Here is a 23,843-nt window from a genome sequence, read left to right as displayed (position 1 = left end):
TAACTTTAGGCGAAGCGGCACATCAGGAAACGGTGGCATAATTCTCGGGTTATTCCATCAAACCGCCGACCTTCATCGCCGGTGGTTTTTCTCCCACGAAACTCGCATAAAAGATCGTCCCAAGGCAAAGGAAACAACAGCGAGAAATTGTGTGTGATGAAAATTGCTGTTGAAAAATATTTCCCTCCACGCGAGCAAGCTTAAACGCGACGACCCAAGTGAGTGGGGCCGGGTAAGGACCAGAAAGGGTGCAACTTTTTACGAGCTCTCGTCAGATTCCGCGGGCAGGCAACTGTCTGCAGAAAAAGACGGTTATCATCTATCGGATGCCACATCGGAAGTGAATTTTGGGGTGAAGGAAATTGTGGTGGTTTTGCGTTTCCCAAGTATGGTAAACTGGAAAATTGGATGTGTGATTGTTTCGTGAAAAATTGATGTGATGCCTCACGTGATGGCAGACAAACGCAGATGAAGATTGAGTTGTTATTGTTTGGTTATCTGATATCGTTGGGAATGGACCCTCCTCTCCTTTTGCTGCGTCAGAAGTAGTCAGCATTTGTGGCGGGGACTGCCGCCCTGGCCTAAGGGACCAAGTTTGAAGGCGGTTCGGAAGGAAAGATAGGAACGATGACGCAGCTGGATCAGCAGTAGCAAATTGGATCTCGGATAAGGTAAGTGCGACTAGGCGGTTAGCTCTATTTTGGGACTTTACGGAGAACTTTACCTTTTCGGAGAAGGTCTCGGGCACACGGGTGAAGATGGACTATTTCTCTCTGGTCGGGTCGGACAGTATAGTCCGGCGCGAATTCAGCCGAATGTATAGTGTTTAGGATGGCATTGTTCGCTATATTTTTTGGGGATTGTGAGCGTTGGCGTACACTCGATGAATTTATGAATGTTTTGATTGAATCCGGCTGTGGCCGCGACCGTTCCTAAAGCATATCATTTTTCCTGGTAAAGCTTAGCCACTAAAAGGGAGGATTAAGGGGTTTGGGAAAGAGAATTGGTTCAAGATTATAGTTAAGTCCTTCGAATTGAAGATATCGATGTAATCCCCTTGTTGTACAAATGCATAGAGACAAACAATACGGGATACAGAGATAATCGGGAAACATCAACTGAAAAAGAGGAGTGCTTTCAGGAGAGCTTTCGCCACCGCTCCAGTTGATGACATATTTTTTTTAGTATTACTTTTCTCCGAAAAACGGAGTGATGTTAACCAGGAAAAGTGATTTTAATAAAATATTACGAAAAACGATTCGACTGCTGACGAGACTTGAGCTCCATTAAGTACACGGACGTATTACCAATTATACAACAGCTTCGCCATTGATTTATAACCAGCTAATTGGCATTGAAACAACATTCGATTGACAAGAAAATTATTTGAGCTTTTAGTGGGATGTCTTAACTTGTCACAAGACGAGTTCGTACACTTCCATTGAATTCCAACACTTAATTGTCCCTTGACAGATACGTATTTCGACCTTAACTGTAAGGCCGTCTTCATTGTTTCGTACTTGACTCGAGTTTAAGGACGAGACACTGAAGACGGCTTTACTGTTGAGCTTGAAATAGTTATCTGTCAAGTTACTATCAAGTGGTGAAATTAAATGGTATTGTACAAACAAGTCTTATGACAAGTGAGCATTCGATTGCTTGTGATTAGAGATGGGCGTTCAGATCCGGAACCGGTCAAATGAACCGGATCTCTAAAGTGAGTGAATGATTCGTGAATCATTTTTTAAAAGATCCGGTTCACAAATCAACAAATTATTTGACCATTTGTAAGGAAATAATAAAATAAAAAGTTCATTCTTTGTAATCCGTACGCTTGTAAACAAGAAAGGATAAAGTTATTGTCTGTGCGGTTCAAAAGTGTGAGCAAGAATAACGAAGGTTTCACTTTTTTGCATTCTCCTTACGTTTTGTTCTAAGGATCGGATCCGGTTGAAAGATCCGGATCATTGAAATGAATGACCCAGATCTGATCCGTTCATCAAAGTGATCCGTTTTGCCCATCTTTACTTGTGATTTACATACATATGCGTTTATTTGCCGTATTGAGGCCGAGTGCTTCTGCCAAGACAATAGCTATTTGCTAGCCACCGTGCCTTCGACCAAATACGGTATGTGATGCTTTTTCTGGATTTATTGTTTTGTGGAAGTGGAATTGACTTATATCTCACCGTTATCTTGGAATAGTTCTCCGCAAAGGAAATTGTATAATTTGTACTACGTCCGCGTTCTTAAATTTTTAAGACATTCCGAAACGTTCCATAAAAATCACTTTTTATTGTTAGCATCATTCTGTGTTCAGTTCTTTGATTATATTGCACCAAGTTTCATTTGGTGTTCCCGGCTTATCCACTTCGTCCTGAAAGTCAGCGAATGTCATCCCTACCTTAGGACGGAAACTTCTTCCCTCATAAATTACCATCCCATCATCCTTCTCTAATGGTTATCTAAGCTCTTTAAAAAAGAAATCTACCATCTATCATCAGTTACCTGATCCAGCCGAGCAAAACAATACCTGATGAAAACCATCGAAAACTATCTGTCCGGGTCACACTCAGGAGGAGCGACTTCCGAACGACATCCCACAGGGTAGTGTCCTTAGAAGGGGATCGTTTGTAGCGTTAAAGCGGTCAAAGCAGTCACAGAAAAACTCCATCGATGGTTGGATGTCCTGACAAACCTCACCGGCTGAAAGATTTGTAATAACACTGCAAAGAACCAGGTTATTTTGATTACCCATTTCAATTAACCAACACTTGTTAACCCGATCTCTGACTATCTCGGCTTAACTAGTTGAATTCATCGATTTGTAAAGTTTTATTGACCATTTTGCAAATTTGACATTTTTGGACATTTTAATTTTATGGTTCGGTTCTGGGCAGCTTTGAAAACTGGGCTAAAAATAAAGAAGAAATAAAAAAAACCATCAAAATTTAAAAATAGAAAAAAACTCAGATCAATCCACCTGTGATGATGCCTTTCTCGTGCATTAGGAACGATATTGTATTGAAAAAAACAAATGAGAAAGGTCTAAAATTGCACTTTGGGTAAATGGATTTCATTTTTTCCATTGCTTTGCGTAAATTGCATTCATTAATGTGCATCTTCTTCTTCTTCTTATTGGCATTACATCCCCACACTGGGACAGAGCCCCCTCGCAGCTTAGTGTTCATTAAGCACTTCTACAGTTATTAACTGTGAGGTTTCTAAGCCAGGTTACCATTTTTGCATTCGTATATCATGAGGATAACATGGTGATACTTTTATGCCTAGGGAAGTCGAGACAATTTCCAATCCGAAAATTGCCTAGACCGGCACCGGGAATCGAACCCAGCCACCCTCAGCATGGTCTTGCTTTGTAGCCGCGCGTCTTACCGCACGGCTAAGGAGGGCCCCTTAATGTGCATCACAGTGAATAAAAACCCTAATTTATCATCCTAGCGACAATGGTGCCTATCTTGTTCATTATAAAAGAATAATGTTTAGGCCAATAATTTTGCTCCTATAGTCCGATCGGACAGATGTTCAATAGAAAACAATGGGACAGGATTACCCATCGAACGCAACTTATTGCAACCAAATCAGTCAATCAGTCAGTCAGTCCCTAAAAGTGTGTAGGGGAAGAGGCCCCAAAACGCCCCCCGAGGCAAAACGACTTTCGGGTATTCCCTCATATTTACCGTATTTGACATGACCTTAACAAAACTAGACCTAAAATTATGTAAGTTAGGCGAAAAAAGTGTCAACATAAAATATAGGAAGGTTGTAGGGGAAGAGGCCCCAAAACGTCCCCCCGATGCAAAACGCCTTTTGTGGTTTCCCTCATATTTACCGTCATTAAGATGTCCGTAACAAAACTAGATCTAAAATTATGTAGGATAGGCGAAGAAAGTTTCAAAATAGTGCATGGGAAGATCGGAAAAACCGAAAATTTCCACATTTTGAAGAAACATCTAACATTTTGGCGAGGCAAAACGCCCTAGTGGCAATAACCTACAAAGTACTTGCGTCAAAGTACTTAAATGGCATCAACTAGCTATCTTGTTCAACTGATGCATAATGTAAAAATACCCATGAATAGCGTTACACATAAGACAATAGAGCAGTGTTTGCTTAGCTAGGGCATATTGCACCCCCCCCCCTCCCCTAAAAACCGAAATTTTCCACATTTTGATGAAACATCTAACATTTCGGCGAGGCAAAACGCCCTAGTGGAACCATCCTACAATGCACTACGCGTCTCCACGCACTGTCCATACCAGAATGCTGATTCGCCGACGTGTGGTGCGTTGTTCCCTAAGAGCTGCCGGCTTAAAGGCGTTTTGCCTCATGAGTTTTCCGGCAACGAAATAACATCACTTTTTTGAAATGTAAATATTATCAATATGATTGAAAATTTCTCCAATTTTAAGATGGCATCAGCTAGCTATATTGTTTAACTGTTGCATGGGGTAAAACACCCATGAAAATCGTTATAGCTAAGGCATAAAAGCAGTCTATGCTTAGCTAGGACATATTGCCCCTCCTTCTCCTACAATAACTAGAATCTATACCATTTCATTCAAAGACATTCCGTCGAATGACATTTGGTCGAAAATGAATTTTTCATCCACTAGAGACGTAGGAAACAAGGGGGTCCCGTAGCGTAGGGTGCGCGCTATACGTTCGACTTATAAGCGAATGGTCATGGGTTCGATTCCCAGCCCCTCCACCAAACCCTCGTCAGTCGCTGAATCCGCAGCCTACATGGTGACGTTTTGGGGTACGCGCCTTACGTCGATTGAACATTTAATCGAAATATGATTTTAGAATGAAAAATCTTCGTACATTTGGTTAAAAGGACATTAGGTCGAAAGTCACTTAATTTTTGCTCCAATATTGTTCAAAGGATGATGGGTGCATAAAAAGAACGAATAATACGAAAACAGTGAGTACATATTCCCGATTGGATATTGACTTTGGTGAACCCCTCTAACTGACTACAGTTAAACCTCCATGAGTCGATGTTCTATGACTCGATATCGACTCATGGAAGCAAATTATGTCATATTAAAAAATATTTTCTGGGCTACTGTGATGGTCCCTTCAGACAGCTTCCTGAGGATTTTCTATTCCACATCTCGATATTTCCATGAGTCGATGGTCCCTTCGATATCGACTCATGGAGGTTTGACTGTATGATGAATCTATACCACCTGGTCAAAAGAACTTTAGTCGAATGATGTTTCGTTTCTCTACAACCAAAATTTTTGTTTTCGATCAAAATCACTATTTTGCTTTCTAAAATCGATCTAAACACGGTTTGGGCATTAACAAATTTTAATTCGCGATTTCATCAATTTTACACATTGAATTTTAAGAATTTTATTTTTCGAGTTTTTTCGTCCAATAAAATGATTCCTTGAATGTTTTTCATTAAATTTAATCAACAATTTTTGATTTATCAACAAAATTTCCATTTATTGCTGACTTACGGTAATTTTTAATCAGATAAATGTGGTGCATCAATCATTACTACAGTTAAACCTCCGTGAGCTGATGTTCTATGGCTTGATATCGACTCATGGAAGCAAATCATGCCATATTAAAAAATATTTTCTGGATTGCTGTAATGGTCCCTTCAAATGGATTTTTTATACCATATCTCAATATTTCCATGAGTCGATGGTCCTTTCAATATCGACTCATGGGGGGCTGCATCCAGCTTTTTACATGACGGTGCCATAATGCGTTGCATGCTGTGTCCACTATTATTTAAAAATTGATAAATCCCAGCAATCTGTGACTTGTAAAGTTTTTTTTATGTAAACATAAAACTGTCATAACGTTGTTGAATTTCAAAAGATGATTACTCAAATATTTATTTAGGAATATGCAATATCTTTACTACATGCAATATCTTTACTAGGTGGCAATAAAGATCTTGGATTACGCATTCAGATATTTTTCCCTACTTCAGCAGGTACAGTTTTTGTCTTCGCAGAAATTTTGATTGAGGCACTATACACATGATCGAAATTATTTTGGAAGACCGGAAACTGCAAAAAATCGACGACGTTTGGGGAACCGTATCCGATATTTATTTGACAATGAAGCCAAAATGTTTCCATCTATGACTATGTGGCCACAGTAATGAGCCTCTGGCAATGGGTTTGGAAGAAGTTTGTTCTTACATTGGAACAAACAATAAGTAAAAATGGCGTTCCTGTTGGGAAATCTTAGTGAAGCGACTGAGCACAAGAGAATATATTCTCTTGCAAATCTTATAAAAATAGTCGAATTTCCTGAATTAGCTTAAGTATCAACCAAAAAGATTTTCGGTCTTTCATTGCACTGAATTTCTTTACCAAACTGTACTGCATTAGGTTGTGCAAATGACATAATAGGTAGGGTACGTAATGCAGGAAAAGTCGATTTATTAGAGCGATATTCGAGCGAAAACACAGGAGGAACAAATTATTACTAATTTTGTTTATAAATTTGAAGAACTTTGAAAACTGACAGTAAATCACATTGAAGTTTATGTTTATTGATCAACATCAAAAATTTTCCAAAATCTGATCAATTGAAAATTACAAAAAATAATAAAAATACTCCGTCTTGGACGTTAGGAGGTTACATTTTCGGCCAATAATTTATGGTTGGAAGACAATTTTATACTGAACTAACTATTGTATAAATATTGAGTGAAACAAAGAGTATCAATGAAAACAATAAGAAAATCATTTCCATTCGACCAAATGTCCCTTCGACTGAGCGCCCTTTCGACTAAATGTCATTTGACCAAATGTCATTCGACTAAATGTCAACCAATGAAATGTTCCAGAGCCGACTACGATGAAGTATTGGCAAAATAACATTGATATCATTGGTTATTTACCATGTCCCGTATTTCACTATCAGTATCTAATATTTTGCTATTTCTGTGGGTTTTCATTTTTTTTATAATCCACCAGGGTCTCATGTATGTCTGTTTTTTTTTGCATTTATTTAGTTAACATCTAAACAGATAACACTGAATCAACAATTTGACGCCACAATGCACGGTTCGAGGCCGCATCTCTCCATCCTCGGATACGCCCCACGCTCGCCAAGTCGTTCTGCACCTGGTCTGCCCATCTCGCTCGCTGCGCTCCACGCCGTCTCGTACCTGCCGGATCGGAAGCAAACACCATCTTTGCAGGGTTGCTGTCCGGCATTCTTGCAACATATCCTGCCCATCGTACCCTTCCGGCTTTAGCTACCTTTTGGATACTGGGTTCGCCGTAGAGTTGGGCGAGCTCATGGTTCATTATTCGCCGCCACACACCGTCTTCTTGCACACCGCCAAAGATGGTCCTAAGCACCCGTCTCTCGAATACTCCGAGTGCTTGCAAGTCCTCCTCGAGCATTGTCCATGTTTCATGTCCGTAGAGGACAACCGGTCTTATGAGCGTCCTGTACATGACACATTTGGTGCGGTGGCGAATCTTTTTCGACCGCAGTTTCTTCTGGAGCCCGTAGTAGGCCCGACTTCCACAGATGATGCGCCTTCGTATTTCACGACTAACGTTGTTGTCAGCCGTTAGCAAGGATCCGAGGTAGACGAATTCCTCGACCACCTCGAAGGTATCCCCGTCTATCGTAACACTGCTTCCCAGGCGGGCCCTGTCGCGCTCGGTTCCGCCCACAAGCATGTACTTTGTCTTTGACGCATTCACCACCAGTCCAACTTTTGTTGCTTCACGTTTCATGCGGGTGTATCCAGCTTTTTACGCTAGCCATAAATTTCCAAGGGGTGAATCGAATTTGACATGTGCTGTGTACTTACTTTTTAATAAAATCTTGGTAGCCATTTTTCCGTTACCATCGAGATTTATTAAGTTGTTTATTTGTAATCAGCTCAAGAAACGTCAATTGAAATCACCAAAAAACAACAAAATTCACGATATGTGCTAATATTATGTGCTAATTATTCTTCTATTTTAGGCATTTAAATGATTCAAAGGAAAATGTTGACAAAATGCCTTGACAAAGGAAGATTAGTGTAGTGTTCACCCGGTGTCAATAAGGGTTACGATCTTCCATTGGATGTTGAATAAAAAATTAGGCCTGCAGTGATCAATACCACGCCTGTAATTACGGATCGTTCTTAATTATATAAATTCTATGCAATACTGTCCATTCTCCCGAGCATCCCGTGTTATTGTTGGTGTTGTGCCTCTGCACGTAAACCCTTCGCTGCTATTTGCCATGTCGTTGGTGTTAAAGTTTGCGGATGTTAAAAAAAATGTTTATCCCATTTCGTTCTTCCTCCCATAAACACTCTCTTCTATAACTAGTACATATTGCATAAGACCATAAGATGCCTACCTAACGTTTTGAATGAACAATGATCTCATTCACGAATCGAATCATTTCTTATTTTGTAACTCTTCAAATGACGCTCAAAAACCATAGTTTTTAAGGTTTTCCGAAGGATCACACAATGTCCGAACTAAGCATTTTGCTCTATTGATACAGCAATAGGTAGAACGCTTGTGTCCTTGTATTAAATAATCATTATTGATCCAAATGCGTCCGCCAAACTTATATTTTGAACACCTAAAAAAAAAATGTGGGTATGTTTTAACACAGATGGAATATAAATAAAACCAAGTTTTAGATGCATGCTCGAATTTCAATGGACGTTATTTTTTGACAGTTTTATGCTACGACAAAAAATTTCAACGAATCACCGATTGCTAAGATCTAGCTATAAAAATTATAGTGGACACAGCATATGTCAACAGGGGTGATTCAAAGAATTATGGCACCGACTCGTAAAAAGCTGGATAGTTCTGCCACCTTTGCAAATGTTCGGCCGACAATGTCCATGTCATCCGCGAAGCAAATAAATTGACTGGATCTGTTGAAAATCGTACCCCGGCTGTTACACCCGGCTCTCCGCATGACACCTTTGAGCACAATGTTGACCAGCAGGCACGAAAGTTCATCACCTTGTCTTAGTCCTCGGCGCGATTCGAACGAACTGGAGTGTTCGCCCGAAATCTTCACACAGTTTTGCACACCATCCACCGTTGCTTTGATCAGTCTGGTAAGCTTCCCAGGGAAGCTGTTCTCGTCCATAATTTTCCATAGCTCTACGCGGTCTATACTGTCGTATTCCGCCTCGAAATCTACGAACAGATGGTGCGTTGGGATCTGGTATTCACGGCATTTTTGAAGGATTTGCCGTACAGTAAAGATCTGGTCCGTTGTCGAGCGGCCGTCAACGAAGCCGGCTTGATAACTTCCCACGAACTCGTTCACTAATGGTGACAGACGACGGAAGATGATCTGGGATATCACTTTGTAGGCGGCATTAAGGATGGTGATCGCTCGAAAGTTCTCACACTCCAGTTTGTCGCCTTTCTTTTAGATGGGGCATATAACCCTACCTTCCACTCCTCCGGTAGCTGTTCGGTTTCCCAGATTCTGACTATCAGTTTGTGCAGGCAAGTGGTCAGCTTTTCCGGGCCCATCTTGATGAGCTCAGCTCCGATACCATCCTTACCAGCTGCTTTATTGGTCTTTAGCTGTTGGATGGCATCCTTAACTTCCCTCAAGGTGGGGGCTGGTTGGCTTCCGTCGTCCGCTGAACTGACGTAGTCATCTCCTCCGCTGCCTTGACTTTCACTACCTGTACTCTCAGCGCCATTCAGATGTTCCTCGTAGTGCTGCTTGCACCTTTCAATCACCACACGTTCGTCCGTCAAGATGCTCCTATCCTTATCCCGGCACATTTCGGCTCGCGGCACGAAGCCTTTGCGGGATGCGTTGAGCTTCTGATAGAACTTGCGTGTATCTTGAGAACGGCACAGCTGTTCCATCTCCTCGCACTCCGCTTCTTCCAGGCGGCGTTTCTCCTCCTTAAAAAAGCGGGTCTGCTGTCTCCGCTTCCGTCTATAACGTTCCACGTTCTGCCGGATACCTTGCTGCAGCGCGACCGCCCGCGCTGCGTCCTTCTCCTCCAGAATCTGTCTGCAGTCTTCGTCGAACCAATCGTTCCGTCGACTTCGACCCATATACCCGACGTTGTTCTCCGCTGCGTCGTTAATAGCTGCTTTGACTGTACTCCAGCAGTCCTCAAGATGGGCCCCACCGAGCTCACTCTTTTCCGGCAACGCTGCCTCGAGATGCTGCGCGTATGCAGTGGCGACATCAGGTTGCTTCAGTCGCTCTAGGTCGTACCGCAGCGGTCGTCGGTACCGAACATTGTTGATGACGGATAGTTTTGGGCGCAGTTTAACCATCACCAGATAGTGGTCAGAGTCGATGTTAGCGCCACGATATATCCTGACGTCGATAATGTCGGAGAAGTGCCGTCCATCAATCAGAACGTGGTCGATTTGTGATTCTGTCTGCAGTGGCGATCTCCAGGTGTACCGATACGGGAGGCTGTGTTGGAAGTAGGTGCTGCGAATGGCCATATTCTTGGAGGCGGCGAAATCAATTAGTCGTAGGCCGTTTTCGTTCGTCAGCCGGTGAGCGCTGAACTTTCCAATAGTCGGTCTAAACTCCTCCTCTTGGCCAACCTGAGCGTTCAAATCTCCTATGATGATTTTGACGTCGTGGCTTGGGCAGCTGTCGTACTCACGTTCCAGCTGCGCGTAGAATGCGTCCTTATCATCATCAGTGTTTCCGGAGTGTGGGCTATGGACGTTGATTATGCTGAAGGTGAAGAACCGGCCTTTGATCCTCAACCTGCACATTCTTTCATTGATCGGCCACCACCCGATCACGCGATCACTTTGCATATCGCCCATCACTATGAAAGCTGTTCCCAGCTCATGTGTGTTGCCGCAGCTCTGGTAGATGGTATGATTACCTCTAAACGTTCGCACCATTGATCCCTTCCAACAAACCTCCTGCAGCGCTACGATGCCGAATCCACGGTCCTTGAGCACATCGGCGAGTATGCGTGTGCTCCCGATGAAGTTGAGAGATTCGCAGTTCCACGAACCGAGTTTCCAATCGCTAGTCCTTTTTCGCCGCAGTGGTCTTCGCCTATGGTTCCGGTCCGTACTCTCTTGTTGATTGTTCGTTGCTTATGATTTTTTAAAGGCTGGCTTGCAGGGCCTGACACCAAACCCCCTAAATTTCCGGAGGACCATTCCTCCTTATTCCCGGTGGACCATAGTGCACAGTTTCACTTAGAGTCCCTCGCTGGCACTCGGACGATGATCAGCCGCCCCTAACATGGAGAACAGACGCTGTTGTGAGCCGATCCTGACATGGAGAACAGACGCTCAATAAGATTTGCACCTCCGGAAAGGAGCAACCCCCCCTCCCCTTCCCTGCATACGACCATAGTTCCCACCGGGTTGGTTACCCGATCTTCCCTAAGGTTGCTCGTATCCCGGCCAGCACCGCGGGGAGGTAGGGGTAGGAGTTGCTGGGTAAGAGGCTAAGGACCGCGAGATGGGGTCTATTTTATTCCTTCAGGTACGCGAAGTACCAATGGTACGCTTTACCCAGCATTTGCCGTGTATATATGGGCTCACCATTTCTATCGCGGTTCCCGATCGGGACGCGGCTTACTGTACTCGGCTAGCCTTCCAAAATTTCGGATACGCCAGTATTTTCGTTCTGAGTTAAATCCCGTCGTATGCTCAAATATACTCTGACGGAATTATCGCGAAAGCATGATTCCTTTAGTGGTTGCAGCTCGATAGCTAAAGAGGGAAGATAAACCTTGGACAGAAAGAACTAGCGTAACGATTGAAGTATGGTCCCTCGAATGAATGGGTAAACGTGAATTTAATTCTTCATCAATAGAGTAAATTTACACCGCTATCTCCGGTATATTTTTCATTGAAACCACAAACTATCACTAGACCGAAGAGCCAGAAGAAAATATATTTTTTGTACCCATTTTTTTCATTTCGTTATCTTGGATTTGCATTTGCTCCGGTTTTTCTATGGAATTAAAAACATATTGAAAAACGGAAATACCATAATAGATGTAGCATAATGAGCAAACAAATGAAAGGAGCGTCGAGCGTCGCTCACGATATTCCACAATAATTTCACGTTCCGTTGGATGACGGACTTCGTTCTGGCATAAGCTTCAGTATATGGCAAATTTTGAGATATTCATCTGACCAGGTCTTATCCAGCTTTCCGCGAACAGTATTGGCCGCCAGCTTGCCTGCGGGTTAGTCTCTGATCTGATGCTGGTTCAGTGAATTCAAGCCTTCTTATATACCACATCGATCTAAAGGCTGGAATGGTGGGTGTAGTTGACATCGAGAAACGTTAAATCAGGGACTAGCCCGCAGGCAAGCTGGTGGCCATTGCCGCTCGCGCGTTATGGGGATTTCGTATGCGGGGATTATGCGGAATTCTACAAAGGTTTACGAACGGTATCATTTTGAAATTCCGAGCGGAGTCTTTTAGGCTTCTGAACGGGATTCCATTTGGTTTCCAAACAGATTCCTGTTTGAACGGAAGGATTCTTTAATTCCTTTCGGAAACCTCAAAAGATTCCATTCAAAAGCCCAAAATTAATCCATTTGGAAGCCCAACAGAATTCCGTTCGAACGGATTTCCGTACAGAGTTATGTGAAGTTCCGAACGCAATCCTTCTGGGTTTACTAACGGAATCCCTTCGAGCTTCAGAACGATTTTTTCGGCTTTCGAAAGAAATCATTCTGGGCTTCTCAAAGAAATCCTTTTGGATTTCCAAACGGAATTCTGATGTGATTCTAAACAAAAACATTCTAGAATTCCAAACGAAATACTTTTGGTCTTCCGAACGGAATCCTTTTGGAATTTCGAAAGAAATACTTTTGGATTTTCGATTGGAGCGGTATGGGCTTCTGAATGGGATCTTTTTCTGGACAAGGGATTCCGATTAGAATCTTCTTCTTCTTCTTATTGGCATTACATTCCCACACAGGGACAGAGCCGCCTCGCAGCTTAGTGTTCATTAAGCACTTCCACAGTTATTAACTGCGAGGTTTCTAAGCCAAATTACCATTTTTGCAATCGTATATCATGAGGCTAACATGATGATACTTTTATGCCCAGGGAAGTTGAGACAATTTCCAAACCGAAAAGTGTCTAGACCGGCACCGGGAATCGAACCCAACCACCCTCAGCATGGTCTTGCTTTGTAGCCGCGCGTCTTACCGCATGGCTAAGGAGGGCCCAGCCCTCCGATTAGAATACTTATGGGATTTCCTACGGAAGCTCTAAAAGAATTTTGTTCAGAATCACAAAAGAGTTCCCTTCGAAAGCCAAATAGAGCTCCGTTCAGAAAATCAAAAAAATCTCGGTTGGTAAACACAAAACAAGTCCTTCTCTGAGTTTCCGAACAAAATTATTTTGGATTCTGGAAGGCATTCTATTATACTTCTGAACGAGATTCTTATAGGCTATCAAAACAGGGTTTAGGGTTTCCGAACGGAACCTTGTTGGGCTTCAGAACGAATTTATTTCTGACTCTACTTCTAATACTTTTCGAATTCCGAGTGGAGCCATCTGGGCTGAATGGATTTTTTACGTTTTTTGTACAAGGGACATTCTTTAGGAATTCCGGAACCTATAAAGATTCTGTTCGACCTACAAAAAAATTTTGCTCGAAAGCGCAAAAAGAGTTCCGTTAAGAGGTCCAAAAAAGTTAGAAAGACCAAAGGTTCTCCGTTTGTGTATCCAAAAGATGTCCGTTCCGTTCTTTGGGTTTCCAAACGGATTTATTCCTTCTATGCCTCTCCTCCGAACCGAACTCTTTTGGGCTTCACAACTGACTTTCAGTTAGAAAATTGCGTAAATATTATCAATTTATGCTAATGTAACAACATAATATTTAGAGCTTTTTAGTGGAATATCTTCACTTGTCATTTCAACGAGTATTATCATGTGTTCGATTTCCATTTATCAACTGACGCACTACGACAGCGATTACTTGACATCTTCCGTATTGTTAATCGTGACTAATTAGTTTAATTTTAAATTAAGTTTTATTCATTGAGACTACGGGGCCCTCTTTAGCCGTGCGGTAAGACGCGCGGCTACAAAGCAGGACCATGCTGAGGGTGGCTGGGTTCTCGATTCCCGGTGCCGGTCTAGGCACTTTTCGGATTGGAAATTGTCTCGACTTCCCTGGGCGTAAAAATATCATCGCGTTAGCCTCATGATATACGAATGCAAAAATGGTAACTTGGCTTAGAAACCTTGCAGTTAATAACTGTGGAAGTGCTTAATGAACACTAAGCTGCGAGGCGGCTCTTTCCCAGTGTGGGGATGTAATGCCAATAAGAAGAAGAAGAAGAAGTCATTGAGACTATTTTTGTCAGCTGAATTAGAATACACAAATAAACAATTAAACAAATGTCATAAGACGAGATAGTATTATTGTTATCCCATTTAATTCCACCACTTGATTGCAACTTTATAGAATACGTATTTCGACCTCAATAGCAATTTCACTTGTCTTCAGTATCTCGTACTTGACTCGAAACCTCGATCTACGTCGTCAAAAGCGCATAGTTTTACTAATAAATAACATTCTAATTCCTGTACCTTCTAAACTCCATACAGACAAATACAAACATTTTGCTGATATTGATACAGACTTATAAAAACAGTATCTGGCATTCCTGGTTACAAGCGGGTGTCACGATATTTTAGAGTAAACTTGATGGTAGTATTTGTTTTGTTCACAAACATCAGATATGATATTCATTACGATCCAGAAATGTTAGTAAGGGACATTCACACAAAATTGGTTATAAAACAAGTTTATTGTGTGAGTCAGAGATGACACCAACCAGCCCGAAGTAGGTTGAATGGTTATTGGACAACCATTAATAAACTGGAAGTAGGTTGGAACGGCTGGATGGACGAGAAAACAAACACGAAAGTGACTGCAACCTACACTGTGCGCATATGCGCAATAAAAGATCTGTTTTAAAATCCATAATACTTTGCCACAGCCGCTTGTCTGTACACTGAAGGCTTTTTGGAACATTTGTTGTGTAAACAATGATCTGTCACTTTATCAATATCCTGCACATGCAGAGTTTTATAGGCAAATGGTTATCCCACTTAGAAAAATTACGATAGAAACATAAAAATTCACTTGATACTGCTTTCGACAGTGGCCAATAGTTGAAGCTCACGGACTACTACGAAATTATGCAAAATTCTGAAGCCCTCAGTACACTGTTTGTCATGATGACAAATATTTATCAAGTCAACCTGAAATCCACATCGATTTCTAACCAGTCTGATAGGTGTTCTGATAAACTTGACAAACATTTGTCAACATGACAAACAATGGACTGCGGGCTTTATAGGGGATAGGGCCCCTAAAGTGCGCAAACCATCAGGAACGATATCGGATATCATAGTTGTTGAAGGATACCGTGATCGCAATTCGTGAAAAAGTATCAGTTCTTCCAAGAATATGAAGAAGCGACTGAAATATGCTCAAAAACGTGTGACTGAGCCGCAGAATTCATATTCATGGACGAGAGAAAATTTAACTATTTCCCGAACGACGGACTGGTTAGAGAATGAAACCAAATCAGCTACAGGATCGGAACCCACAAAATTTCCACCGACTGCAAAGCAAAGTGGTGGTCATGTTATGGTTTGGGGTGTTTTAGGTGCAAACGGAGATTATATTTGCTGAAATAAATATAGTCCATCTGCCACATTCATAAAGTGATTCGATTCGTTCAAGTGGGAAGCTGAAACATATCGCTTGAAATCAAATGCCATTTTACGAATTTTACCGAAAAATTCAATATATTTAAACCTTTATGTATTTGTTAAACCGTTACGACACGGATAATTTCGTTACGACACGCAAGATTCAAAGCTTCTCATATTCGGAAAATGATTAGCTCTCGGTAAAGGTGCATTTGGCGTAAATTACCGCAAAAGTTGGAGCGCTGTTTTCGCTGTGACACCGTTCCGAAAAATTGACTTCATTATTCGAATAATTATTGTGGCTAAGTTTGACATTTTGATTGTACAGCCGCAAACCGCAAATCAGCCTCAACTGAAATGAAAAATATGCAACGGCACGACCACCGCACGATCAGCGGGACGAGCAGGACTATTTTCTAGTTCTCTCTTCTTTTTTGGCATTACATACCTTGCCGCCTCGCAGCTTGACGTTCATTGAGCACTTTCACAGCTATCGAATACAAGTTTTCTGGTTCAAGCTACCATTTTTGCATTCGAAGCGGCGCATCTTACCGCTAGGCTATGGAAGGCCCCAGCGAGAGCATAGTTGCTGGCAGTGTTTGCTGTTTGCATATCGTTCCTCCACCCGTTTATTGAGACGAAGCAATTTTCGCCTGTCATAACCACCAATCCAATCAACTTTCCAAACTTTTCTCGTTCCCAGAAGACATCGGTCAGATGCCGTGGATTTGAACGGCAAAGGAATGTCAAGCACGTTACAAGGGTACAGAAATAAAAAGATATTAAACATCGCAAAATAATTATTTTCCTAGCCTATTGACATAATGTGAATGAGGGACATTCGGGAGAAGTCCATGCATTTTGTTGCGAATCCTTGGAACTGGAGGGTACTGTTGATGTTTCTTCTGATCTATTGAACATCCGTGGAATGCAAAACAATATTTTGCAACAATAATATGCATGAATGATTGCAGAAAAATGAAAATTAATTCGAATAATGAGACACACAGTTGCTCACAAAAATGAGCTTATATCTTGAATTAGATTGTATTCATCATTGAAAATACAAAAGGAAATTTACTCGATTTCTAGATATTTTTTAAAATTTATTTCAATTATTTCTCTTTTATTATAGCGTTTATTGATTATCTTCTTTTTCTCTATATACAAAAATAAGTTTGCATTTCCTTTGAGGCAATATAACTCACGAACGGGACAGAAAAGACAGATATTTCCCAAGGGACAGTTCGAATTCAAAAAAAAAATTTGATTGTTGAAGAAATCTAGAGGGACCGAAAATTAACCAATCTAGAGTGCGGCGCTGTAAAAAAAATGACATTTGAAAAGCAAATGTTCCGAATCTGACGCATAGTACGTTCTACTAGTTACAGTCAAACCTCCATCAGTCGATGTTCTGTGGTTATTTCTGGGTTACTGTGGTGGTCCCTTCAAACCGCCTTCCAAGGATTTTCTATTCCTTTTCTTACTTACTTATGGGCCCTGTATAGCTCCGGTGATGCAAAGTGCCGACTTGAAAGATCTACATCCTGAGTAGACTGGCCCAGGAAACAAAAAGTTGTGTAATTCCACGGGGCACCCCCCAGGATTGTGTCTTTGAGTGAGAAAATCAATCTCTGAAAATTTCAACTCAATCGCTTGTTGTATAAGCTGGCGCATTTGATTTGAAGTTTGTATGGGGATTTCAGCCAAAATGTATGAGCAAATACACCTCCGTCACTAATTCGATCTGGAAATTGGTTCTGACTGCTCGATTGACCTCAGAATTGCAAAAACGGCAGTTGGTATGCTACAGAACAATTTCACAGAACATTGTATGATGATTGAATGAACTTTTATATAGGTTTCAGCTGATGCGATTTGATCAAAAAATCCAAAAATACGCAAATCAGCTCCTAATAAATCACCCGAAAACTATATAAAAGTTCATTTAATCATCATGCAATGTTCTGTGAAAATGTTCTGTAGCATACCAACTGCCGTTTTTGCAATTCTGAGGTCAATCGAGCAATCAGAACCAATTTCCAGATCGAATGAGTGATGGAGGTGTATTTTCCTATACATTTTGACTGAAATCCCCATACAAACTTCAAATCAAATGCGCCAGCTTATGCAACAAGCGATTGAGCTGAAATTTTCAGAGATTGATTTTCTCACCCAAAGACACAATTCTGGGGGGTGCCCCGTGGAATTCGACAACATTTTTGCCTTTCTCGTACAACTAAGTTGTACCGAAAGGCTATCATTTCACTCCAAAATCGAACTTTTGATAGAAGTCCCGGAGACCCATAGTGTTATATACCATTCGACTCAGCTCGATGAGCTGAATAAATGTCTGTCTGTCCGTGTGTGCGTGTGTGTGTGTACAAAATGCCATAAAAACATTAGCCAAATTTTCACATAGAAACTCTTAATCGATTTTCTTGCAACAAGTTGCATCCGATAGAGACTAAAACGCTGTTGATCACTATTGAATTTCATAATAATTGCAAATTGCAAAAAATAGATAATATTAAAATAGTGATGAGACATAGTCACATAGAACAATAATGTGTTATGAAAAATGCCTTGCATCTATGAATATTTTATCCGTGGCTTCTCATTAAGAGTTTCATCGTTCTCTAAAGATGCTCGTGTTGCACGCATTTAGGCGTAAGTATGCTCTTCGTTCAGTTTCATAGTACTAAATTGTCCGAAAGTCAAAATTCGAACATAGGAAATTCGAGAAACTTTTGACAGCACCATCTGTCGTCTACTAGTGTAAATTTTCTATCATAACATTAGACGGTGTAACTGTTTTGCCTTTCTTGTACATCATCGAGGTGTAAGCGTAAAGGCTACATTTATTACCTTTTTACGCGAGAAAGGCGCCATCACCGCTAGGTGGATTAATCTGGGTTTTTCTCCCCATAATAATCTGGGCCAGTCTAATCCTGAGCGATGTCCAGCTATCGCTTCAACCTGTTGCCAGGTTAGATTTCGATCGACATCTTTTATTTCTTTATTGAGGCTTCGCCGGCATGAGCCTCTGGGTCTGCCTCTGCTATATTTTCCATTCCACTCCTCGATATTTCCATGAGTCGATGGTCCCTTCAACATCGATTCATAAAGGTTTGACTGTAGTGTGTCCTGAGTGTGTCATGCAAACACAGATTAATCCACTTAGTGGTAATGATGCCTTTCTCGTTCATTATAGAACGTATCGAGTAAACTTCTTTGGAGTGAAAGTACATTTGCGGATAATAGTAAAGGTTTGAAAAATTAGATTATTCGATAAGTTTATCCTTAAAACCACAGATGTTCATCCTTGATGAAATTTATTCATTTGTCGACAATGCGACCTACGGAAAATTAGTTCAAAATCATGATCACGGTTGTGCGTAAGTAGCTAGAAATCACTGTTTTTTTCTCATGCTCTCTCATAGGGGTAATGACGGCTTTGGCAGGTTTTGTTCTATTATTGTCAGGGGGTTTTTTATGACTGATTATGCTCAAATTTGGCCCAAACATTCTTTGCATATCAAATAATATTGTGGCCAAATTTCATAAAATTCGGTCGAAAAAAAAAACCCCTGCCAATAATAGAACAAAACCTGCCAAAGCCGTCTGTTCCCCTACTTTGATGATGCTCTTAAATCATCATTCAGTGTTGCGTATTCTGCTCAAAATTTCTGAGCCCAATGTACGACCTGGCTCATTTTCAACAGGTAATAGTGGAAAATGATAGTATAAGTCCTCGAAAAATTAGTTACTTTCATACACATTCCAGCGCGCTGCAGCGTAACGCGACACCATGAGGAGCCGACTTTCAGCGAGAAATTAGGTCTGCATTCGAAAATTAGCTTCGGGGACATATGATTAAACAGGTGTAAAATTAACCTCACTGAATTTCCTTTCTGATAGAATATTTATTATGAGATTTTTCGCTTTGAATATGATACGCGCTGCATTTCGTAACGCGACACCATCGTTGAATTGCACTTCATCGAATTTTGAAATACAAGTGCGTTTTTTAGCTCTGGTATACGGTTTGGAGTCTCGATTTATTCTAAGCGTTTCTCGTATACATCAACAGAAATGAGGCTGTGAATTAAAATCGCGGGAAAAACGGAGATTATAAGGAAAATTACTGAATTGATATTAACACCGCCGCGTTACGCTGATCGACAAACAGTGTTCTGCAAATGGTGTCGCGTTACGCAAACGTATTTATCGTTGATAGAATACGTAATTTCAGTCGATTTCGAGGCGACATGTTGTATTCAACACAGGATATTGTCACATTATCTATTCTTGAATGTAGCTAGAGTTGGTGGTCACGATTTGGAGTTTCGGTTATTAAGGTTTGAGGGACTAACCGGCACAAATTTAGAACTGAACCAATTTAATTCATATCACATATATAGTTTTTAAACCGAAATAAATGGTAATGGGTTTTCCTATTTTATATCAGTCACACCCAAGAATAATTCGGAACGGTTTTTAAGAACTTGCTCAGAAGTGAGTTTTTTACACTGAAAAGTTCTATATTGCCTTTTTTCTACGTTAACCATTTTGATAGATGATAATGGTCCAATGAGCTCAGCAATGTTGAACAGGAATCTTTCTGTCGTTTTTCAATCCACGTTTCTACTGGAACGTGGTCTGTTTTCAACTTTTTATTTATTCCTGAAGAGATTGGTTTACGACTCATGTCTCAACCAATTTTTATCACAAGAGCGAATGCATCGTGCTCTGAGTGCACTACTTATATGCATTTAAAATCTTTATGTTCTGTTCAACACTACTCAGAAAATAATTACTCAAATTTGAAAAAGTGTTTATGTCCTGGTGTAAAATAACTATCTCGTAATTGTATAGTAATTCAGGTCAAAGCGATGCTCATTCGGATGCCTGATATAATATGTCTTTATTAACGAGATTTTTAGCCCAAGGCTGGTTCATATCGATTATCATAACATGGAAATCAATAATTTTTCAATTTTTCACTTAGCAACTCTCTGCTAACTTTTTTCAATAGGCAATTATTCTTGCAGTGGTTTGGTGAAGTTTTTTTCCTGATGCTATTCATTACATTTTCGACTGCCGGTGACCAACACACTTAAATTATTTAACCGATATTGACTGTGTAAATCTCTGTTAAAATTCTTAAGCTGAATTATCGACTAAATTGACACATGTTTACGGCTGCTTCTTTGAGTGCTGTAATAAACGCTCTGTAACGCTTCACGTCAAATGAGCCTTTCAAATAAACGAACGATTGAAAAAAATATAATGCAAACATCCACAAACAAGTTTGACCGTCCGTGACATGGTAGAAGGAAACCGTGTTTGAGAGTAAACTTTTCCTTACGTTTACTCAAATGAGTGCAGGGTGTTGGTGATATTGAACGCTGAGAGATAGGGGCCCCACACACGCTCCGACATGTTGTACAACTTTGACTCCGCCGCCCCTAAGTTTGTGCGACCAATTCAGTTTGTACAACCGTCTGACGAACAGTTGGTACAACCAAAACTCCAACAAACGTAACATTTCGTTATTTTCTTTCTGTATATGCTGATGTGTTTGGTGCTTTTTCACTGAATTGGATGAATTGAATTGGAATGAAATAGGATTGGAGTGCAATTAGATTGGATTTGAATTGGAATGAGTTTAAAATTAGATGGGTTGTGGATTGAATTGAATTTTATTGGAACGTGAATGGCATATGCTATTGGAATTTTGGTGATGATGGATTGGAATGCAATTGAATTTTGCATAGAGTTGGAATTGAATTTGATTGTGATTGGATTGGAGGTGGGTTTAAATGGGCTTCGTGGCCGTGCGGTTTGCGACGTCAACCGTCTATACGTATGGGTTACCCTAGCAGCACACATATTCCACATAAGTTATTGCAACTCATATGTGACCAGATTTAGTCGCACTCAAGTTGCTGCAACCAGATTTGCCTAACTTGTGCTGCTCGGGTATGGAGCGTGTGTTTGATTCCCGCCCCGGTAAGGAGAAAACTTTTCGTGATCGAAAAATTCTCCTCCGGTCCACTGGGTGTCATGTGTCCTGTCCGTTTTTTAGGTGTTAAGTGTTCAGTCTGTACGACCTCTGGTCGAAGACGGTGTTCTTGTCTTTTAATTGTATTGGAATTAGATTTTCATCAGGAATTCTTCCGGAAGTTCCTTCCGAAAGTTCTTTCCGGAATTCCTCCGGAAGCTCATCCCTGAATTCCTCCATAAGTTCCTCCCAGTTCCAGAAGTTCCGGGAGGAGCTTCCGGAGGAATTCAAGGAGGAACTTTCGGGTGAATTCGAAAGTTCCTCTCTAAATTCCTCAGGAAGCTTCTCCCGGAATTCCTCTAAAAGTTCCTCCCGTAATTGCACCGGAAGTTCCTCCGGAAACTAGAATTGGATTGTTCCACCAGGACTTCCTCCGGAAGTTCCTCCATTAATACCTCCGAAAGTTCCTCCAGGAATTCCTCCTGAAGTTCCTCCAGAAATTCCTTCCAGGATTGCCTTCACCGGAAGTGTTTTTTGGATTCCTTCAGAAGTTCCTCCAGGAATTCCTCCGGAAGTTCATCAGGAAGCTCCTATCGGAATTCCTCCAGAAGTTCCTCCAGAAATTCCTCCGGAGGTTCCTCCCGGAGCTCCTCCGGAAGTGCCTCCCGTAATTCCTCCTGAAGTTCTTCCCGCAATCCCCCGGAAATCCCCCGAATGTTCCTTCCGGATTTCCTGAGAAAGTTCCTCTCCGAATTCCTCCGGAAGTTCCTCCTGGAATTCCTCCGGAAGTTCCTCCTGGAATTCCTCCGGATGTTCCTCTCGGAAATTCTTCGGAAGTTCCTCTCGGAATTCCTTCAGACGTTCCTCTCGGAATTCCTCCAGATGTTCCTCCCGGAATTCCTCCGGAAGTTCCTCCATGAATTCCTCTGGAAGTTCCTCTCGGAATTCCTCTGGAAGTTCCTCTCGAAATTTCCCCAGAAGTTCTCCCTGGAATTCCTCTAGAAGTTCCTCCTGGATTTCTTCCGGATGTTCCTCCTGGAATTCCTCCGGAAGTTCCTCCCTGAATTTCTCCAGAAGTTCTTCCCGGAATTTTTCCGGAAGTTCTCCCGGAGTTCCTCCGGAAGTTCATTCTGGAAATCCTCCAGAAGTTCCTTCCGAAATTTGTCCGGAAGCTCCTACCGGAATTTCTCCGGAAGTTTTGTCCGGAAGTTCCATCAGGAATTCTTCCGGAAGTTCCTTCCGAAAGTTCTTTCCGGAATTCCTCCGGAAGCTCATCCCTGAATTCCTCCATAAGTTCCTTCCAGTTCCAGAAGTTCAGGGAGGAGCTTCCGGAGGAATTCAAGGAGGAAGATTAGACTGAATTTTCAGTTCATCAGGAAGCTCCTCCCGGAATTCCTCTGGAAGTTCCTCCTGAAATTCCTCCGGAGGTTCCTCCCGGAGTTCCTCCGAAAGTGCCTCCCGTAATTCCTCCGGAAGCTCTTCCCGCAATTCCCCTGGAAATCCCCCGGAAGTTCCTTCCGGAATTCCTGATGAAGTTCCTCTCGGAATTCCTGAGAAAGTTCCTCCGGAAGTTCCTCCTGGAATTCCTTCGGATGTTCCTCTCGGAAGATCTTCGGAAGTTCCTCTCGAAATTCCTCCGGAAGTTTCTCTCGGAATTCCTCCAGACGTTCCTCCCGGAATTCCTCTGGAAGTGCCTCCGGTAGTTCTTCCTGCAATTCCTCCGAAAGTTCCTCTTGGAATTCTTCTGGAAGTTCCTCTCGGAATTCCTCCTGAAGTTCCTCTCGGAATTCCTCCGTAAGTTCCTCTCAGAATTCCTCCGGAAGTTCCTCCATGAATTCCTCCGGAAATTCTTCCATGAATTCCTCTGGAAGTTCCTCTCGGAATTCCTCTGAAAGTTCCTCTCGAAATTTCTCCAGAAATTCCTCTCGGAACTCCTCTTGAATTTCTTCCTGGATTTCTTCCGGATGTTCCTGCTTCCTTTCGGAAGCTCCTCCCAGAGTTTCTCCAGAAGTTCCTCCCGGAATTTCTCCGTAAGTTCCTCTCAGAATTCCTCCGGAAGTTCCTCCATGAATTCCTCCGGAAATTCTTCCATGAATTCCTCTGGAAGTTCCTCTCGGAATTCCTCTGGAAGTTCCTC

The 23,843-nt window shown here is 41.7% G+C and overlaps 1 protein-coding gene across 1 annotated transcript in view; it reads left to right on the top strand.

Annotated features, from left to right (window-relative positions):
• Positions 1 to 570: 570 nt before the first annotated feature.
• The window catches only part of LOC134214321 (5-hydroxytryptamine receptor 2A-like), a 388,716-nt gene continuing 365,443 nt past the window's right edge, over positions 571 to 23,843 (top strand). Inside the window, exon 1 of the mRNA XM_062693724.1 lies at positions 571 to 671. The gene's annotated coding sequence lies outside the window, so the exon portion shown is untranslated. The remainder of the gene's footprint in view (positions 672 to 23,843) is intronic.

Source organism: Armigeres subalbatus, chromosome 2, assembly GCF_024139115.2.
Source record: "Armigeres subalbatus isolate Guangzhou_Male chromosome 2, GZ_Asu_2, whole genome shotgun sequence".
In the NCBI taxonomy this organism is placed as follows: Eukaryota; Metazoa; Arthropoda; class Insecta; order Diptera; family Culicidae; genus Armigeres; species Armigeres subalbatus.
Note: the sequence above shows the minus strand (reverse complement) of the source record. Positions and strands in the feature narration are given on the sequence as shown.